The 22262-nt window shown below is 36.8% G+C and overlaps 1 pseudogene; it reads right to left on the minus strand.

The window, feature by feature from the left end:
• LOC120114207 overlaps nt 1-1254 on the minus strand; it is a 44700-nt pseudogene extending 43446 nt beyond the window's left edge.
• Between the last annotated feature and the right edge of the window lie 21008 nt (nt 1255-22262).

The following is a 22262-nucleotide window of genomic DNA, read 5'->3' on the forward strand; positions in this document are numbered from 1 at the left end:
ATTTCCTGATTAACACTGCAAACAAATGACGCTTAAGAATTATACAGAAAGAATACTGGAACATATATAAAGTAGTAATATTTGCAAAAATCTTCCAACAAAAGAGAATATGATCTTTGCAGGGATGGAATAAAAACAGTGATCTATTAAACTAACTGGAAATTCAAATGAGCTTGGGTATGGAATATGTTATGCTTCTCTGAAGGATAGAACATCCGATTATGGCTATTATTTAATGGTATCGATGCCTTCTGAAACAGTTATTACATGATGGTGATAACTGTAATAGAACTTGTTAAATCCAAGTTAGTGACAGATTCAGAAATATTCTTTTAGGGTGAGCATATACATATTAATCATTGAAAGTTTTCTAATGGGTGAGCACAAATAAAAAAGTAGACACTATAGTAAAATGAACAACTAATATAAAGAAATTCAGATTTTAGGGAGGGCATGTGCCCACCTTGAGTGTACTTTGCATCAGCCACTGCACGCAGTCGTGAGAAACACGACCCTACCACGATTTAAATCGCCTGTCTCAATACCTAAATGCTAAACCATTTCTTGCTCTAATTTCGGAAAACTAATTAATTCTCAATTCTCATATGTAAGTGAAAAATTAAAAAAAAAAATTGAAAACCAACCTCAGGGCTAGAAGTAGACTGTTTGACAAATCAAGCTTTCCTTTCTCCAGTCTAACCGCACCAAACGCACCGTATTTTCCTCCTTTCATAATAGGTCCCACCTCACCTGAACAGGACACCAGAGAGGCCAGTGGTGCCAAGAAACAGCGTTCCAAAGCAGCGACAGAGAGAATAAGACGAAAACCACCAAGGTTTTGGGAGGTGGAGAAGCTTGGAATATTATATGAGACATTTCCCGTGTTTGGAGAGAGAGCTTGTGATTTTATTCTGGATTAATACAAAAATAATTGTACGAATTAAACGCCGTTAAATATCTTCGTTAAGTGACATGTGTCATGTTTTGATAATTTTATGAATTTATTTAAAAAAATAAAAAATTAAAATACTTTTTTTGTAAAAAAAAACCCCAAAACCCAAAATAGCAGCCCAGTGTGCTCCCTCCGCTCTCCCCCTTCCTTTTTCCATAATAGTCGGTCGACCAGAGGTAATCGTCACCGCCACCATCATCACCACAGGGGTCAACCCCCGATCAAACTCTCGTTGACCTTTCGTCGTAATATGCCACCGCTTGTCGTGGAGAAGCATTCAAAGGTTCGTCAGATATCGTCATTGTTCTTTATCAATTTCGATCGATTCTAAAGTCCATAAGCCACACCACCACTACCATTCGAACCACCGTGAAATTCCTATCAAAACCCAATTCGACGATGACGATGATGGCCTAATATGGCCGGTGACCTTTGGGTTGGGAAATTGAAATTGGAAATTAGGAATTTGGATTTTGTGGTTTGATTTAGGGATTTTGGGTGACGGTAAGGACGCTGACTAATCGATAGGTAGGTGACTATTCGACGATGACGATGGTGGCCAAAGACGGCCGACGACGGTTGGTAATGGGGTTAAAATAAGATATTTTAGCTTTTTAGGTTTTTTATAATTTCAGTAAAAAAAATTGGGTTTTTATAAATAAGTTTTTTATTTTTTAGTTAAAAATAATAATTTTATTATTAACAAATAAACAGTAAACACCTAAAAGTATAGCTGAGAAAACATTAGACACATATTTTTAGCAAAAAATTCTTTAGGCACTAAAATATTTTTCAATGAATAGTTTGGCCACTTATTTTTGTATTAAGCCTTTTATTCTTTCTTTTCCAAGAAAATATTTTGTAAATAATGAAGTTGTAATTCAAAAGGTTGTCTCTCAAGAGAAGGAAAAACTCGAGGGGTTTTGATAGATTAGCAACTACAAAACAACTCAATACGGTTGACGAAAAAGAGTCAACTCGGATGAGTTAGATTACTCGGTCCGGTGAGCCCCAGTTTGAGTTTATTTTCCTGAGCTATAAGCTTAATACAGAAATAAGCATCCAAACTATACCTAAAATCTCGATAGGTACCTAAACTAGTTTTTGGCTCATCTAGGTGCCTAACGTTACAAACGTTATCCATTTAGGTTCTCGGACTGTCAACGGTGTTAATTTTCCCCATTAAGTGACACGTGTCACATCTGGTGCTTTTGAAATTTATTTTTTTAATTATGAAAAAGCCCCCAAATACCTAAAATCCCCAAATCCTATACTTAACCCAAACATCGCCACCATTTTTTGCCACGGCCACTGCCGTCGACGTAGACCCTACCATCCTCCTAGTCATACACTGTCATAGTTGTCGTCGATTGGCTATAGAGATCGTATGGGATCGTGATTTTCATCCTAGGGTTCACGCGGTATAAAACAATTCACCGTCGATCGATCACGATTTCATGGGGGTTTTGGTTGTTGGGGGAGGTAAGGTCAACTGGATCTTCGTTAAGGAAAAAGGGCGATTGTCTGCTTGGGTTTAGGGGTTGAAATGAATGTTTTCAAAGTTTTTGGGTTATTTCAAAATGTTTATATTTTTCTTTAAATATATATATATATATAATTTTATTTTTAATTTTAAATACAATTTTTAAAAATATTATATTATGACACGTGTCACTTAACAAGAAAATTAACGTCGTCGACGGCCCGAGCACCTAAATGGGTAATGTTTGTAACGTTAGACACCTAGATGGGTCAAAAAATAGTTTAGGCACCTATTCAAGATTTTAGGTCTAGTTGGGGACTATTTTTTGGTATTAAACATGGGCTATACTATAGGATCAAAAATGTGCAACTTCCTATTCTATTTTAATTTTGTAATATTAAATTAATGGGTAAAGTACACAAATGTCCCTGATTATAAGGTGTGGCTTTATTAATCTCTCCAACTTTTAAAAGTTACAAAATAGTCTCACAACTATAGGACATTATTTTGTTGAGTCTTTCGACTATTAAAAGTAACAAATTAGTCATTCGACTATTCATATGTTCCAAACTCATATTATTTTCCTTTAAAAAATTGATGATCGTCTAAATTGGACGTTAAGATAAACTCATATTTTAATGATATCTACGAGCATCGTCGTTGCTTTCAAGGACTGACTCGATGATATAAAATTTTAAGAATTAGTTTGACTTCATAATGTAAACGGAGATTTGATCCACAAAACAAAACTCAAATGGTTCTGGGATCATATTTCTTCATATCTTAGTCAACAGGTTGACGTCCAACGCAGAAGGCCGCTAAATATTTTAACAAAAAATAAATAGTTTGGAACATATGAATAGTTTGATAACTAATTTTTACTAACTTTTAGTAGTTAGAAGACTCAATAATGCTCTATAGTCTAGAATCATTTTATAACTTTTAATAATCATGCGACTTAACAAAGCAATGTCCTATAGTTGGGGACTATTTATATACTTTACCCTAAATTTATATATTGTATTTATTTAAAAATATTTTAATTATCGATTCATTATTAATAAAAGAATGTAATAAATTTTTATTTCCAAAACAATACAAATACCATGTCAAGGCCATTGTGGGATCAAACGATGAGCAAATTATTTTTCTGGTCCTCAAATTTGTAGTGATATATATATAGTAGTGAATATTTGGTTGATTTTATATGATTAATAAATCAGATTTAGGGTTGCGCAAATATTTTCTTTGCATTTTATTAATGTGGTGCACCAAACACAGTAACACCGGTTTTTTTCCATTACAGCAACCAGGCTTTTTATTTATTCCACTGGGGCACCCGGTTTTCTATTTTAGACGAGTTCCTTCGAATTCAAAAAAAGTAAATGTTTTTAGCCATTGGTTAACGGGCAATAGCAACGGTCAATCCGGATTAAATTTAAAAAATAATTAAAAAGTAAATTAATAATTTTATTAAAAAAAATTATTTACAAACTAATGCATAATAGAATTTATTTATATTTTCTAAGTTCTTGACGATGTAGAGGAGTGGTCGAATGATAATAGTTCGGGGACTGTCTAGTACGTCGGGGTCGTCGGCCTTGATCGTTGTCTTCATCTTCATTTGGTTGTTCAAAAGGAGGTGAACTTAACACACTCTGAGTTCCACCTTCCAAATACGGTGATGGGATTATGGTATTTGACGCCATAATTGTCGTCACTGATTCGACTTGGCTATGTTGTTGACCATATATGATATGATCCCATTTACTCTCACCATCATTTTCTGTAGAAAATACTTGAGTGTGTTGCAATGCATCCCATTAACCTCCAACCCAAGTCAGCTGAGTCTCTGTTGAAGTATGATATGCAGGAAAGAAATCGAAACTAGCCTGAGATGCATAATTGTAATCTTATGATGTAGATGCAAAAGCAGAAGAAGATGACGATGATTTCTTCAACTTGGTGAGTCTGGCCTTCTGTTGTTTCCATTCTATCCCCTCTATTACGGTGTCCTGAGATATGGTTTTCCATTTGCTTCGTAATTTTGGAGATAGGGAAAATGGTTGAAATCTAGGTCGATTGGTGTAATCTCGTAACGCGGGGGACCAATAGGTGACGTTGATTCCATCGCTCAATGTAGTAAGTGTGCTTCCTCGACCAATTCTCGGTATGTTTCCCATGCGTATCAATTTTATGAAGCGCGTTCATATCCCATATTAGCGTAGGAACCGATTGATGAGACATAAACTGCCTCAACACTCTATCAGCGGCATGTATCTCAGCAATCACAAAATGTAATATAGGCGTCAGGACACATCATAAATCAGACCCATCAAAAAGTCTCTGTGGTAATAACCGATAGATCTCTTCGTCACAATATAGAAGCCAAGAAAACTGTAAATATTAATTATAAAAGTTAGTATATATAAAGTTAAACAATTTCAAGAAAATAATAAACGAACTAATATTTACCGTATGTCGACCAGTGATGTCGATCCTCATCCGTATATCTTTTTAGTAGCACCTGACAACTTCGTCTCAGTTATTTTATGGCACCATCTAAAAAATATAAAAATAAAAAATGATTAAAAATAGATAAAAATAAATTAAAATTATATTAAAATGAAGTAAAAAAATATTACCTTGTAGCTAGAGAAAACTCAACAAGGGCTATTGTAATTGGCGTAAAAAATGGGAATCGATAACAAGCCCTCAATTGTAGCAATATTAGACAACCTATTACATCGACTTTTTGACCCCTCTCGATAATTGCAGCCTTCCAAAGCTCATGGTACAAAAAGGCTAAAATCTCTGAGCCCCAATTGGTATTATGACGCTCAGTAAAATTATTTAATATAGAAAGATACTGAGTGTAAACCAAATTACCATATTTATTGGGTAATAATGCCCCTCTGTTCAGTGGGAGAACATATGATCGGGATGCAAAAATAACCTCATCCTCGGTAGAGTCATTCATCACTTGAAATTCGGACTCCAACCAAGTCATCCATATCCGATACCCGTCTAAGACCTCGGATGGTGGTAACATTCCCAAAACTTCGTAGACAATACTCGTGGGGTTGTAAGTGACGCCTAACAATGATTTCACCATTCACAAGAACACTGAGTTGGTAAGTGACGTCTTCCAAAGTAATCATTGCTTCACCACTCAAAAAATGAAAAGTGTGTGTCTTGAGCCTCAAACATTTAATTAGAGACGAAATGAACACCATGTACACCTTAAAGCCACATACAAATATGACTATAAACGACTACTTTCTTTTTTGAAATCGAATTATTTTTACTTTCAAATTTTAATTTACTTTTATAAATTTTTTATAAAAATATTTTTAATTACATTCAATTAATGGCCCAGGTGGGACCCACTCATCCGAGTCTATTAAAAAATATATTTTTGGGAACTCGTCACATACACTGTAAAAATTGTCGCATTCTCCAAAATAAAAAATCGAGTGCCCTAATGGGCTAAATAAAAAGCTCGATTGTTGTAATGGGCTAGAAAAACCCACCAACACCAATTGTGTTATCATGGTCCAAGTTGCCTACTTCCTAACAAATTTGGAGTATTAGTGTTATTTGATAGCATGTTTTGTAAAATTAATATTATATAATTTATCTATTTTAATATTAGATTTTAAAATTTTAAAATTTTAATATCAATAACAAAATCTAAAGTTCGTATGAAAATATTTTTTGTGTTAGTTCTTGGTGACATTAGTATGCATATACATTTTACTTATTTTGTTTATCTTTTGTTAACCGAGATGTAAAAACTTGACATAGGTCACCCGAGCTCCAACGGATTTGTTGTTAAAGATAAGACTACCTTTAATTGTTTTGATCTAGGAAGGCAACAAAGATCCTGCACAAGCAAGAAAGCTCAAATAGAATGTTAGATGAAAGTGAATGTAATGGAAGATAGAGTTGGTTGTGAAATTTTAGATTAAGATGATGATATGATTGGGTAAAGAATGATGAAGTATGGTACTGGAAATAAAATGATGGTGATGGTGATGGTGATGGATTTTGGAGAAAGATTTCAAAGTATCAAGGAAGATACAGAGTTATAAGAAAGCTAAGCATTATACCTTATAGGATGACTTCGAAGGGTGGTAAAATAAGACTTAGAACCACTATCTATAAAGAGATAGGAACCACAAGTATCATGGTGGAAATAGACGAGGTGACGCCACAAGCATAAACTTGATAAGTCGATAACTAAAGAAACTCTCACAAATGTTTAATTAAACAAAGTCAATTGGTTCATTAAAAAATGAAAGGCTTTATTTATTTATAAGCCTTAAGGTGCCTAGGATACAATGTACACATGGTGTGAATACAAGGCCTTTAATGAATGACCATTCATCGCCTAATGTGAACATGAATAATGCAATGGATGAATGCATATTCATCCTTTAAATGAATTAATCCTCAAGGTCAAATTCTTCCCTCTTGTGTGAACATATTGTTCTATCTCCTTGCATGAACTTGATGAATGAATACATGATGGTTCAGCCCCCTTGTAATTGCAATTATTCAGCTCCCTTAGTGGCTTAAATTCACACGCATTAAATTGGTGAATTGGGTGAATGAACACATTGATGAATGCACTTGAATTATGTTCACCCTTCTTTTTTCAAGTGTGAACGTGACCCTTGGCTACCTTGGATGAATATTCATGCTCCTTTATCATTGAATGTGCTTACCATTGATGATATCCATTTCCCTTAGGGTATGAACAAGACCCTTGAGTTTCCTTGATGAATGTACATCCCTTATGGCCGAATGTGATGTTTCTTTCTTGCATGGCTACATTGAATGACCAAAAGGTGTACTCCTTTTGGTTGCTGCCACTTTAAGGGTTCACATATGCTCCTTGAATATGTACAGCTTCTCATGTCCAAAGCTGATATAAATTCAGTTTTTCAAGTAAGATAAGCTCATCGTTTATGCACGTCACCAAGGTAAGCACTTAATTAAGCTAGCTAGGTAAGTGTAGATAGCTAGTGTCTCCTTAGCTCCTTTAGTCTTTCTGGCTACTCTCCAGCTAAGTTAAGCTCCCATTAAGCTCCTCCAACTAACCTTTGAGCTCCCTAAAGCTCCCTTAAGATAAGTGAGCTAGCATGACACCATTATGAGCTAAAATGAGCTATCAAAACTTATATTTTCGATCCATGAGCTGCCATAAGTTGCCTTAGCTTCCAAAGTACATATATAAATCATGGAAATAAATGATTAAATAGATATTGAGATAGAAATGCAAGTACAACATGTTATACGCCTAACTTATGTATGCTAATGAGCTAAGATGAGCTAAGAATAAATGTTATCATATCATAACCATGACATATGCTAATTATAAAGATGTGATTTCATAGAATATTCATGAACAACATATAGAATGTAAGCAATGGATAATATGAATATTCAACATATTATATTGTATTTAAAGCATACTTATATTACATATAATGCATAAATGAGTAAGTATGCAATGAAGTAAGAAAGAACCCCTTAGAATCAACTTGGAAGAACTCTAAAGTTGTGAGCTTGTTCAGTTTGAATTTGACGCTCGGTAAGATCACATAATCCATTTTCTTTAAGAAGATTTGTCCCTAAATCGATGCTTGGTACATAAGTAAATAATCTTGATCATTTGGATTGGAAATTCTTCCATTCTCATCTTGCACCATTTTCTATGCTCGAAATGCTTCTCATGTTCAATCATTTGCCTTTGAATCATCAATCTGAAAAATAAAGTAAAGTTAGAAGTAGATAACTCAAAATCAAAGAAATTAAAAGGATCAAATTCATGAATAATCGAAGTTGAAATCTTGATGTTCTCCATGGTTAGGTTCATTGAAACTTCCCTTTCATAAGGTTCATTGAATCTGAAATATGAGGTAAATGTATTTTGAAGGTTAATGAACATGTCCTTCGGAATCCCAAATGTCACACCCTTTGAAACTTAAAGTGACACATCCTTTGGAACTTCAAATGATACATTTATCGAATCATCAATTTGTAAAGGCATGGCTTTTAGAATAACCTACAAATAACAAAAGAAAAGAAAGAAATGATTGGTTACTGTGAAACAAGACCTCTTTCTCCTCACATTCTATTTAATTTCTTCTTCACACTCTTGTTCTTTTCGAATTTCTTCTCCACTCTCACTCTCGTATTTTTCAACACACTCATTTTTAACTTCAATATTATTCCCAACCTCTATTTTAAATCTCTCAATTCTTTTAAGACTCTCATTTTCAACTACTCCAATGGTTTTCTCACACAAAGTTTCATTTTCAACTTCAAATGCCTTTGTTTTCTCATAATGTTCTTCTTTCATAGCATCAAAGTTTTCTTTTAGGTGTAATTGATCTTGAAGCACTTAATGTGATGGTAATGGTGCTAACGTGATTCTTCTTCTCCCATGGATGAATGAATAATGATTCAAAAATTCATCATGAGTGTCCTTTTTATCAAATTGCCACTGTCTTCCAAATAGCAAATGAGTTGTGCTCATCGGGACTACATCACAAAGAACCTCGTTCTCATACTTGCCAATGGAAAACGAGACTAACAATTGTTGAGTAATGGCAATCTCATCATCATTAAACCATTGTACTTCACATGGATTCGAAAGTTGCATTATCTTTAAACCCAATTTGTCTACCATGAGTGTATTTGCAAGGTTGGTGCAACTCCCACTATAATGATAACATGGCAAACTTTACCATCTACATGGCATCTAGTGTGAAATGCACTTTCCCTTTGTTGCTCGTACTCCATTGATTGAGAATATAAAACATCAAGTGACATGATTAGTGATTAAAAGGAATAAAAAAGTGAAAATAAGATCATACCAAATTTACACAATCAAAACCTCGCGATCACTACAAAAAAATTGATGACACTCAAACACTCGTGTTTGCGCTCATTGCCATTTGAAATCATGTGTGATGCGTCATATTTGATTGTCGGGGATGTTCGTAGTCAAAAAAATGGAAAGAAACCTCATGTCATCGCCTATGCATCGAGAACTCTTGACTCGGCTCAACGCAACTATTCAACCATAGGAAAAAAATTATTTGTTGTTGTTTTTATGTTAGAAACTTTTTGATCTTGAGCGATGAAGTATTTGATGAACAAGAAAGAAGTGAAACCAAGATTAATTCGTTGGATTCTTTACACCAGGAATTTGATCTTGAAATTAAAGATAAAAAGGAAGAGAAAAGTTGGTGGCAGATCATTTTAGCCGATTGTCGTCATCCACAATCGAAGTGCCTATCCGAGAGTAATTCCAAGATGAAAGCTTAATGGAGGTACGCACTTCATTTCCTTGGTTCGCCAATATGGAGAATTACTTGGCCACGGGTAAGTTACTAGTCAATTTACCAAGATCCGAAATTAAAAGAATTAAATGAGAATCTCGCTTTTACATTTTGGATGGCCCGTATCTTTGGAAACATTGTTCGGACCAATTAATTAGACGTTACGGAGTCATTGAATCATTAATGAAAAATACGGCGTCACTCAACGGATTGACACGGCCCACCATCTGCAAACAAACAGACAAGAGGAGGTGTTAAATCAAGAGATAAAGACAACCCTTAAAAACATTATCAAACCAAATCGAAAGGATGGGAGCTTAAAGTTAGTCGACACTTTATGGATTGTCAAACCCTCCTATCCATTTTTCAATTTCCCTGGGCCCCACTTCTATCTCTTTTTCCATTTTTAAAAAGAGAAAATAACCTCAGTGACCAAAAATCCCATATAATATACGATTTTAACCAACTTTTTCCGGATTTGCCAAAATGACCAACAAAATCGCAATGCGATCGCTAATTCGCAACGCGATCTCCATTATCGCAAATTCGCGTTGCATTTCGCGTTGCGATAGTTGGAAATCGCGTTGCGATGGTATACAGTGTCGTTGCGATTTTCCCAATTCGCAATGCAAATAAGTAAATCGTAACGCGAATTGGGAAAATCGCAATGCGATACTGACTATCGCAATGCGATACTTACTATCGCAATGCGATAATACAAAATTGCAACGAGATACTGACTTTCGCAACGCGATTCTGACTTTCGCAACGTGATTCTGACTTTCGCAACGCGATTTACATAGCGCCATTCATATTAACGCGTATTTTTTTTCAAATTCCAAACACGAATTTTTTCTTAATAAATCGGAAACTGAACCGTCCACAGTAATCGCAACTCATAACCTCAAACCCAAAATCACAACACTCAGTCCCATCTCCATCTCTCACTCTCTACGGCGAAATCCGTCCCCATCTCCGAAGATTTCCGTCCCCATCGCCGGCGAAATCCCTCACAACCATTCACAGTCAAAAATCCCTCACAATCATTCAGAAATGGAAAATCAACCTCCGAGGGTTATTTTTTTATTTTTATTTTGAAATTTTTGCATTATTTTAGGTTTTTCATATTGAGATTGATGATAAGTTTACTGGTAATTTCAATAATAGATTAACCATTTCACTTAGATTTCTTATTAAATTCATTCGATTGCTACCAATACTGCTAAACTGTTTAGCCTGTGAAGTTAGTATTTGTCTTTGTTTTGTCTTTTGGTTGAAGTAATGCAGAAGAAGAATAGTTTCGAGAATGAAAATCGCAACGCGGAAATAACTATCGCAACGAGAGAATCGCAACGCGAAATAAAAAACGCAACGCGAAACAAAAAATCGCATTGCGATTTTCATTTCGCGTTGCGATTTTCATTTCGCGTTGCGATTTTTATTTCGCGGTTGCGATTTTCATTTCGCGTTGCGATTTTCATTTCGCGTTGCGATTGTCTGGTCGCGATAGTCATTTCGCGTTGCGATTCTCTCATTTCAATAGTCATTTCCGCGTTGCGATTCTCATTATCTCGTTGCGATTTTCATTTCAACCAAAAGACAAAAACAGTGTTGCAAATTTTAGTTTCAAGAATAAACTACTATTTATGTTTATTGTTTTGTTTTTGGTATATCTTGACAGTGTAGTTTTTGGTATATCTAACTTGGTATGTTTATTGTTTTTTTGTAGAAATTTTTTTTGGCTTCATTGACATTAAGGAATAAAGTTAGCCTAGCCACTACAATTGCTTCGAAGCTTTCACCTGCACAAAGAAAATTGTTTGAAGAAACCTGCTTCGGGCCATGGCTGAGAGTACAGCATCCGGGTGGAGATGCTAGTTTGACCCATTTGTGGCTTCAGACCATGACTAGCGATCTACCCGACAGTATACAACGTGGTGAGGAAGAGATATGGTTTCATTTTCCACCGGCGTATACTTGTTTTGGGCGGAAGGAGTTCTGCTTAATCACTGGTCTACAATTCGGACACGATGATGTAGGCCGGTACACTCGTCATATCACCCGCCTATCATGGTTATCCAGGGTTTTTCCTGATGAGTCAATAGAGAAGCCGAACTTACACGTCGACGACATGAAGAAATTGTTTAATAAGAAAGATGGTTTTACTCGGATGAATGACGTCGATGTTGTCCGAGTATGCCTTCTACTACTTTTGTATACCGGCTTTTTAGGCAGAGAGGCCAGACAACCTATTCCTCAGGAGCTAATATTATTGGTAGAGGACCTAAATGCATGGAATCTGTTTCCGTGGGGTTCGTATATATGGAAAACTACCTGGACTAAGTTGTCGTCTGCCTTTGATGACCGCAAAAGTTTGCGGGGCGATGGGTCGAAATATACTTTGTCAGGCTTTGTTTGGGCCTTTAAGGTAAGAATTTCTATATAATGTTTTCAAAATTATAATTAATTATTTAACAATTACTAATGTTTGTTATTATATTGTTTGTAGATTTGGATATTCGAGGCCTTTCCCGCCATGAAGACATATGCAATAAAAACTTCAAATGATATTCCCAGGGCTATTTCCTGGAAGAGGAAACGTCTGTTGGATTGGGAAGACTTAATACCATATGCGACAATAAATAATGTAAGTTAACACAAATACTATCATATATAAACAAGTTATTAATAGTAGACGTTTAACTTTGTTTGAGTTTTTATATTTTTAGGAGGCCAACATTCCATTAATGAGACTGACACCCACGGAGGCTGAGCTTGCCACTGATTGGTGGCAAGCTAGTCAGCGTTTTCTTGATGGCACGAATGATGAGCAGCCTCCACTTCCTCCACTTCGAGAGCCATCACCTCACCCAGAGCCATCACCTGATCGACCCGACTATACACCTCTACAACGAGAGCCATCACCTATCCCGTCACATCATCGAGCCTCTTCTCCACCATCACCTCATGATAGGCGACCGGCAAAGATGCCACGACTTCTATCTCCCTATTCTCCACCTCCACGGGATGAGTCAAGGGAGTTACGTGATGAGGTCAATGCCTTGCGTGAGGAGATCGGTACTCTACTTGATAACGATGGTGCATGGCGTGTGGAGGTGTCTACTTTACATGGTGAGGTTGCCGCTCTACATGAGATGGTAGTATCGTTGCAGAATGAGGTTCATACTCTACGCAACGAGGTAAGTTTAAGATTTTCCATATTTAACTTGATGATAAATTTACTCGTAATTTCACTTAAATTAACCATTTCACTTAGATTGCTTAGTAAATTTATTCGGTTGCTGCCAAAACTGCTAAACTTTTTACTTTAACACTGTGAAGTTAGTATTTGTCTTTGTTTTGTCTTTTGGTTGAAAGTTTGAAATATATTTATCTTTGTTTTCACTGTTTAAATATCATGTCTGTTTATTTACTGATATTTGTATTTAATTATTTAGCGGACCGATAAGGTGGATGCTTTACGTCGGGTTTTTCTTGCACGACAGAGTTCACGCATCAGACGGCGTGCACGTGCTATTAAGTCTCCGGATACCCCAATAGTGCGAAGATACCGCAAGAAGAAGCCCGACTCGCCTGTCATCCCTCAAGAGTCCACTCCTATCGTTGAAGAGGCCCCTATCATTCCTCGAGAGTCCCCTCCCACCGTTCAAGAGGCCACTGTCATCGTAGAAGAGGTCCCTCCCACCATTCAAGAGCCCGATTCACATGGCGTCATATGTAGGATTCTTGAGAAACCCTCTGACGTGCCGGACATGATGGATTCAAGTTGGCTCTCGTATGAGTTACCGGCCAGTACCATACCGGTATCTGAAGAGGAGAGAAACAACTACCGGACACAATTCTGGATAACACCCTTTGGGCTAAGACCGCAGTTGATTTTTATCTACATGAGCGAAGCCAGGAGTGTTTCACTGACATATGCAAGCTCACTGATGATATCTATTTGTTGCTTGATCGGTCTTGGTGGGGCGTATTATTAGGGGTCGAAGACAATGGCTATTTCGATGGAGGGGTAAGTCTTATATTTTTCTTATATTTTCATTTGATTATTTTTTTGTAAATTTATGTAAGTTACTAATATATGTCTTTTTTTGTAAAACAGCATATCCATGTGTGGGTGTCACGTCTTCTAATAATTAGGAAACTTAAGGAAAATAAAAGAAATACACGATATACAATTATGCCGACGTCTTTTAACGCCGTTCACTTGAAGAATCAACGAGATGAATCATTTGCGTTGGGCAATGGACAAGCTAAACTTTATCCTGCATGGTGGGAGGTCGATAAGGTTAGTGTTTATTTTAGATTGAGTTTAAAGGTATTCATAAATAAGTGCGCAAATGAATGAATTATTACTTATGATTGCAAGTGTTTATCCCTGTTTTGGAACGTAACCATTGGCTTCTAATCGAGCTTCAGATCCCATCCCTTAAGGCAATAGTATATGACAGCATGATAAATTACATATCATTGGCTGATTTAAGAGATATTATTAAGGGATGGAGCTCTTATTTGGCTAAATTCTTGGATGCGATAAATTATTGGACTCGTTCTGGAAACAAGAAGCCAAAGAAGCTCAATATTACAGTTAGCAGAGACGAGACCGCACCACAACAAACGAAAGGACCCAGAGGGGATTGTGGTCCACTCGTATGCTTGGCGTTGGATCGTTTGATCACAGGAAGTATAAAGTATCTACCTCCCACCGATATAGATAGAGCTGCAGTAGGCTTGTGGTTTCGACATTATATGGCTAGATCGATATATACGAGATGCTGCCTACCTGCATCCGCGTTATAAAAATGTCCATAAACAATTGGTATGTTTATAGGCTTGTGGTTTGAAAATGTTTGGTTAAGTACCTAGAATTCAATAATTTGTTGTTTGTAGGTTTTAGATGTGTTTAAAGTGTTGTTTGAGCAAATGTTTGGTTTATGCAGGTTAATCTCAGAAGTGAGCTGCGTGAAAATGATGTATGGCTGCAAAAGTTGATTCAATAGTAGAAGTGTTATTTTCTCTAATAATTATTGCTTATTTTTTGATTGTTAATTGATTTGTAAAAGGTGATTTGTAAAAGTTGATTTGTTTAATTGATGTTAACATAATTCTTATTTGTGCTTGTTTAATTGATTGAAATGTAATGGTTGATTTTGTTGATTTCAATCTGCATTATGTTGAAGGCAAAAAGTACTATCGCAATGCGAAATGAAAATCGCAACGCAAAAATGAAAATCGCAACGCGAAATTAAATTCGCGTTGCGATTTTCATTTCGCATTGCGATTCCCTCGTTGAGATTTTCATTTCGCATTGCGAAATTAGCGTTGCGATTTTCATTTCGCATTGCGATTCTCTCGTTGCGATTTTCATTTCGCATTGCGATAGTAATTTCCGCGTTGCGATAGACATTAAGATGATTGCCTATTAAGTGATAACAACTGAACAAATCATAGCAATTTTCAAACTCAAGTTACTAATACATGCCTAACTGAAAATGTTAAAAGTTCACACATAAAATCTACATAATACAACGTTTGCATTTAAAAATCACCTAAGTTAACAGTCCCAAAAGGTGAAGCCAGTTGTGATTGGGATTTTAAAGATGATTGCGATTTTGATTGCCTTTTTCTTGACACCATATGAGCTTTGGATTTTGATGATGATCCATATTTTGGTAGAGGAAAAGATGATTGTGATGGCACTGGTGATCCACATGTCAACCTTGTATGACCACTTTCCTTGCACCGACTACATGTCGATCTCTTCTTCTCTTCACCCTTAGACGGTATACGATCGTGACTTTTTGGTCGGCCAGGTAGCTTTCTGTCCATGGCTGGTGGCAAAACTGTTTGTATGTCATCTGGTATGTCCCACTCAGAAGGATGTGAAATAGGGTAGACAATCTCGGCATAAGTCTGTCGATATACTTCTGTAGTGTAGCAATCCATAGCGTATGTGCTTGAATCATCTTGGTTTAGATGAAGAGAAACTTTTATAACATGGCCACACGGATAACCAGATGTTTGCCATTTCATACAACTACACGTCATTGCATTTAGATCGACAAGCCCATTTAAGTTATTATCCAGTACTTCAAACAAAGTGTTTGAACATGGTTCAACTCTCCATGACGTTGACTTCACAACACGTTTCGTTATCTTTTTTTTAGTCCATGGTGTAACACGATGTTCCAATGTTCCTGTAAATTTAAATAAATAATACTTAGTAAAATATATGATAAGTTACGAATTCAAAGAAATAATACCTGCATGGTTTCTTTTCTTGTAGTACCACTGTTGAATAGAGGCTCGAAAAAACTCCATTAACATAATAATGGGTAATTTCCGGGAATGACGACTTAGAGCGTTAATTGATTCTGCACTATTAGACGTCATGAAACCATATCTTGCTCCAAGCTGATGTACTCTTGACCATCTTTCAAACCCGACATCTTCTAGTGTTTGAGCACACTGAGGCAAAACACGTCTTAAACAGTTTATATGCTTATTGAAATCCACTTCCCGATAAGCCTTTACAGCCTTCCAGTATGTCCATTTGTGCTTTTTTATACCAGCAGACATTGATTTTAGATTTCTATACAAATGAACACCACAAAGTCCATGAAAAGCATCTGGGAAACACCTTCTAACAGCGTTATCAATTGAGTTTGCCCTATCGGATATGATTGTCAGATTGCTAATAGGACCTATGCAATCCCTAAGATGCCCCATAAACCATGTCCATGAATCAGAGGTTTCAGATTTGCCAACCCCGTAAGCTATTGGCAATATCCCATTGTTAGCATCCATGGCTACTGCTAATAAGTTTACTCCAAGGTATCGACCTTTCAAATGTGCTCCGTCAACTATAATAACTGGGCGCATGCAAGTAATAAACGAACGAATCTACAAAATAATATACACAAGAAATATAATCATTTAAATGTGAAATGCATGTAACTAACAGAAATGAGTCAACAGAATTATATTGATTTACTAACCGCAGCACCAATGGCGATAAACAGCAACTCAAAGCGTCCATCTCTATCTGTTTTGATATGAGTTACCGACCCAGGATTTTTCAGCTTTAAATTGTGACAATAAGCCGGCAGTTGGGAAAACGATGCTTCTGGCGACCCCCTCAACAATTCCAAGGCATAACATTTGGCTCTCCAAGCTTGAGAATATGATATACTAATCTTGAACCGAGCATTCATGTCAGTCATAATTTCATGTCCCCGATATACCCTGCCATTCAAAAACATTAACTCAGCCAGAAAACCACCCAACACCTTTTTGTTTGCCTGTCTATGGTGAGGAAAAACTTGGGTTCTTGAACATGTATGTTTATCAATAAAAGTCCTAACTTGAAACATTGCGCAATCTTTTATCCTCTTTGCAATCATACGCCACGTACAGTTTTTGTCAATCGTACACCTTGTTTCGAAACGATCTTTGCTTGATTTGTTAACTTTTAGTTGATAGCCATCTTCCACACATTTCGTATACAAAGCTATCTTCAAGTCTTCCTTTGTATCAAAACAATCATCTTTCTTGATACGAATAACTTTTTTGTAACAATCAACTGCTTTCTTTGCCAACTCTTCTTCCGGTAGCTGAAGTAATTCTGGCATATTCCAGTTATACTCCCGTGGCATTTTCTTTTCTTCGGGGACTTTTTCTTCTTCTTTTTCTTCTTCAGGATTATATGAATTACAGAATGGATGTTCAACATGTTCATTCACAGTCGTAACTTCCTCCTCATTATCATCAACAACATCTTCCTCGGCAACGGGTGTTTCATCATCAAAATTCGGGTATTGACCAATATCAAAATCATTACACGCAGGGTTTGTTTCTTCTTCTGAAACATCATCAAAATTCGTGTATTGACCAATATCAAAGTCCAGGTATTGACCAAGATCAAATTTCGAATACTGACTAGTACTCACAATTTTTTCTCTTGGCTCATCATCATCTAATTGGTCAATACGAAAACCGGAATTTGGTGCTGAAAGTTGATTTGGATTTGGATTAGAGAAAGGCTGTGGGTTTTGAGACCCACTTAGTTGATTACTACCCGCTACTGACCCAACAATACTACTTCTAGGTTCAACAACATACAATGTAACATCATCACTTGAAACATTAATGTAAGCAATGAATCGTTCAACATCTTCATTGTCGGTTAACAAATAAACTTTACCATTTCTCTGATAAGATAGCCTAAATCCACTTAGGGGCTCTAAATTCAATTTCTTTGAAACACGTAACATTAGGGTTTCATAAGTTAACTTCTTTAATGACAGTTTTAGTTGAAGATTCATAGGTAAAGGCATATATTGTAAAACACCATGAACATTCTCCCATGACCCTCCAAAACACAAATCTATCCAAACATGATCAACATTAGATGATTTCATGGTTGTAACTAAACAAACGAGATGCGAAACTAAGACCTGTTGTCGGATGGGGAAGGATGTCGTTGGATATAGGAACAGATGTCGCCGGAGAGAGTGATAGATGGAGATGGAATGAGTTGCGATTTAGGGATTTAGGTTATGAGTTATTGCTGCTACGTAGATATATACACAAAAAATTTGGCTTGCGAAACTAAAACCTGTTGTGAACTTTGAAACTCGCATTGCGATTCTGTATTATCTCGTTGCGAAAGTCAGAATCGCGTTGCGAAAGGCAATCATTTGACCATCGCAATGCGAAATGCAAATCGCAACGATAGAATCGCAATGCGAAATGAAAAAGGCAACGAGGATTAACATGCATAAACTTTTAACAATTATTGAATTCTAGGTACTTAACCAAACATTTTCAAACCAAAAGGAGTATATATGTTAACAAAACTTGCATTATGTGTATTTTATGTGTGCACTTTTAACATTTTCAGTTAGGCATGTATTAGTAACTTGAGTTTGAACATTGCTATGATCTGTTCAGTTGTTATCACTTATTAGACATTCATTTGACTATCGCAACGCGAAAATGGCTATCGCAACGCGAAAATGGCTATCGCAACGCGAAAATCGCAATGCAAAATGAAAATCGCATTGCGATTTTCTCGTTGCGATTTTCATTTCGCATTGCGATTTTCATTTCGCATTGCGATTTTCTCGTTGCGATAGCCATTTCGCGTTGCGATAGTCTGTTTTGCCTTCAACATAAAGCAGATTGAAAATCAACAAATCAACTATTACATTTTAACACAAATTATGTACACATCAATTAAACAAATCAACATTTACAAATCATCTTTTACAAATCAATTAAACAATCAAAAAATAATAATAATTCTTATTTCTTCATCAATTATTGAATCAATGAAACCACAACTTTGTGACCCCGTACATCCATTTCACGCAGTTCACTTAAGGATTAACCTGCAGAAACCAAACATTTGCTCAAACAAGACTTCCTACACATCTAAAACCTACAAACAGCAAATTATTGAATTCTAGGTACTTAACCAAACATTTTCAAACCAAAAGAAGTATATATGTTAACAAAACTTGCATTTGACTTACCAATTAACAATGGACATACGAGAGGACCACAATCCCCTCTGGCTCCCAGCGATTGCTGTGGCGCGGTCTCGTCTCTGACAACTGTGACATTGAACTTCTTTGGCTTCTTGTGTCCAGAATGACTCCAATACTTAATCCCATCCAAGAATTTAGCCAAATGAGAGCTCCATCCCTTGAAAATATCTCTCAAATCAGACAGTGATATGTAATTGATCATGCTGTCATACACTATTATCTTCAGGGATGGGAGCTGAAGTTGGACGAGAAGCCAGTGACGACGTTCCAAAACAGGGATAAACACCTGCGATCATAAGTAATAATTCATTTATTTGCGCACTTATTTATGAACACCTTTAAAAAATTTAAAAAATAAACACTAACCTTATCGACCTCCCACCATGCAGGATAAAGTTTAGCTTGTCCATTGCCCAACAAAAATGATTCATCTCGTTGATTCTTCAAGTGAACTGCGTGAAAAGCCGTCGGCATTATTGTATATAGCGAATTTTTTTTATTTTTCCTAAGCTTCCTTATTATTAGTAGACGTGACACCCACGCATCGATATGCTGTTTTACAAAAAAATACATATATTAGTGAATTACATTAATTTTTAAACAAATTAATCAAAATCATATATAAGAAAAATATAAGACTTACCTCCCCATCCAAATAGCCACTGTCTTCAACCCCTAATAGCACACCCCACCAAGACCGATCAAGCAACAAAAACATTTCATCGTTGAGTTTGCTGATGTCAGTGTAACACCCTTGGCTCCGCTCATGTAGATAAAAATCAACTGCGGTCTTAGCCCAAAGGGTATTATCCACAATTGTTTCCGGTAGTTGTCTCCTCTCCACTTCAGATACCGGAAGGGTACTAGCCGGTAACTCATACGAGAGCCAACTCTCATCCATCATGTCCGCAACCGGTGGGGGTTTCTCAATACTTCGATATATTACCCCATGTGAATCGGGCTCTGGAATGGTGGGAGGGACCTCTTCAACGATGACAGTGGCCTCTTGAATGGTGGGGGGGGGAATCTTGAGGGAGAATAGGGGCCTCTTGAACGATTGGAGGGGACTCTTGAGGGATGACCGGTGAGTCGGGCTTCTTCTTGCGGAGTCTTCGCACCATTGGGGTGAACGGAGACGTAATAGCACGTCCACGCCGTCTGATGCGTGAACTCCGTCGTGCAAGGAAAACCCGACGTAAAGTATCCACCTTATCGGGCCGCTAAAAAAAATTAATACATAAATCAGTAAATAAACAGACATGATATTAAACAAAGACAAATATGTTTCAAACTAGCATTGTATTCACCCAAGTCATTATTCTATCATAGTTCACAAAATGCTCAGATAACATTCCAGAAGTAAGCACTTATATAAACATTTAAAAGGACAACATATATAAACATTCCAGAAGAAGAATAGTTTACTTTCGCAACACGAAACTTAAAATCGCAACGCGAAAATGACTATCGCAACGCGGAAATGGCTATCACAATGCGAAATGAAAATCGCAACGACAAAATCGCAATGCGAAAAACAAATCGCATTGCGATTTTCATTTCGCGTTGCGATTTTGTCGTTGCGATTTCATTTCGCATTGCGATTTTGTCGTTGCGATTTTCATTTCGCATTGCGATAGCCATTTCCGCGTTGCGATAGTCATTTTCGTGTTGCGAAAGTAAACTATTCTTCTTCTGCAAATTGAAACTTGAATGGATTGCATTACTTCAACCAAAAGACAAAAACAAAACCAAAAACAAATACTAACAAAAACAGTTTAGCAGTATTGGCAGCAACCGAATGAATTACGAGTATGAAAAATCTTAAACTTACCTCGTTGCGTAGAGTATGAACCTCATTCTACAACGATGCTACCATCTCACGTAGAGCGGCTACCTCACCGCGTAATGTAGACACCTCAACACGCCATGCACCATCGTCTTTGCGTAAAGTACCGACCTCCTCACGCAAGGCATTGACCTCATCACGTAACTCCCCTAACTCATCCCGTTAAGGTGGAGGTGGAGAACAGGAAGATAAACGTCGTGGCATCTTTGCCGGTCGCTTATCTTGCGGTGATGGTGGAGAAGAGGCTCGATGATGTGACAGAATAGGTGATGGCTGTCGTTGTGGAGGTGTATAGCCGGGTCGATCAGATGATGGCTCTGGGTGAGGTGATAGCTCTGGGCGAGGTGATGGCTCCCGAAGTGGAGGCTGCTCATCAACCGTTCCATCAAAAAAACGCTTACTAGCTTGCCACCAATCAGTGGCAAGCTCAGCTTCCGTGGGTGTCAGCCTCTGTAGAGGAGTGTTGGCCTCCTAACAATATAAAAGCTCAAACAAAGTTAAACGTGTACTAGTAATAACTTGTTTATAAACATATGGTAGTATTTATGTTAACTTACATTATTTATTGTCGTATACCGTAGTAAATCTTCCCATTGCAAGGTTCGTTTCCTCTTCCATGAAATAGCCCTGGGAATATTATTTGAAGTTTTTATTGCATATATCTTCATGGCGGGAAAGGCCTCAAATATCCAAATCTACAAACAATATAATAACAAACATTAGTAATTGTTAAATAATTACTTATAATTTTGGAAACATTATATAAAAATTCTTACCTTAAAGGCCCAAATAAAGCCTGTCAAAGTGTATTTGGAACCATCGCCATGCAAACTTTTTCGATCATACAAGGCAGACGATAACTTATTCCATGTAGCTTTCCATAAATACGAGCCCCACAGAAATAGGTTCCACGCATTTAGGTCTTCTACCAATTTGATTAGATCATTTGAAATGGGTTGTCTGGCCTCTCTGCCTAAAAAGCCGGCATGCAAAAGAATTAGAAGGCATACTCGGACAACGTTGACGTCATCCATCCGAGTAAAACCATCTTTCT

This window comes from Hibiscus syriacus, unplaced genomic scaffold (assembly GCF_006381635.1).
Source record: "Hibiscus syriacus cultivar Baekdansim isolate YM2019G1 unplaced genomic scaffold, ASM638163v2 tig00110221_pilon, whole genome shotgun sequence".
Taxonomy (NCBI): Eukaryota; Viridiplantae; Streptophyta; class Magnoliopsida; order Malvales; family Malvaceae; genus Hibiscus; species Hibiscus syriacus.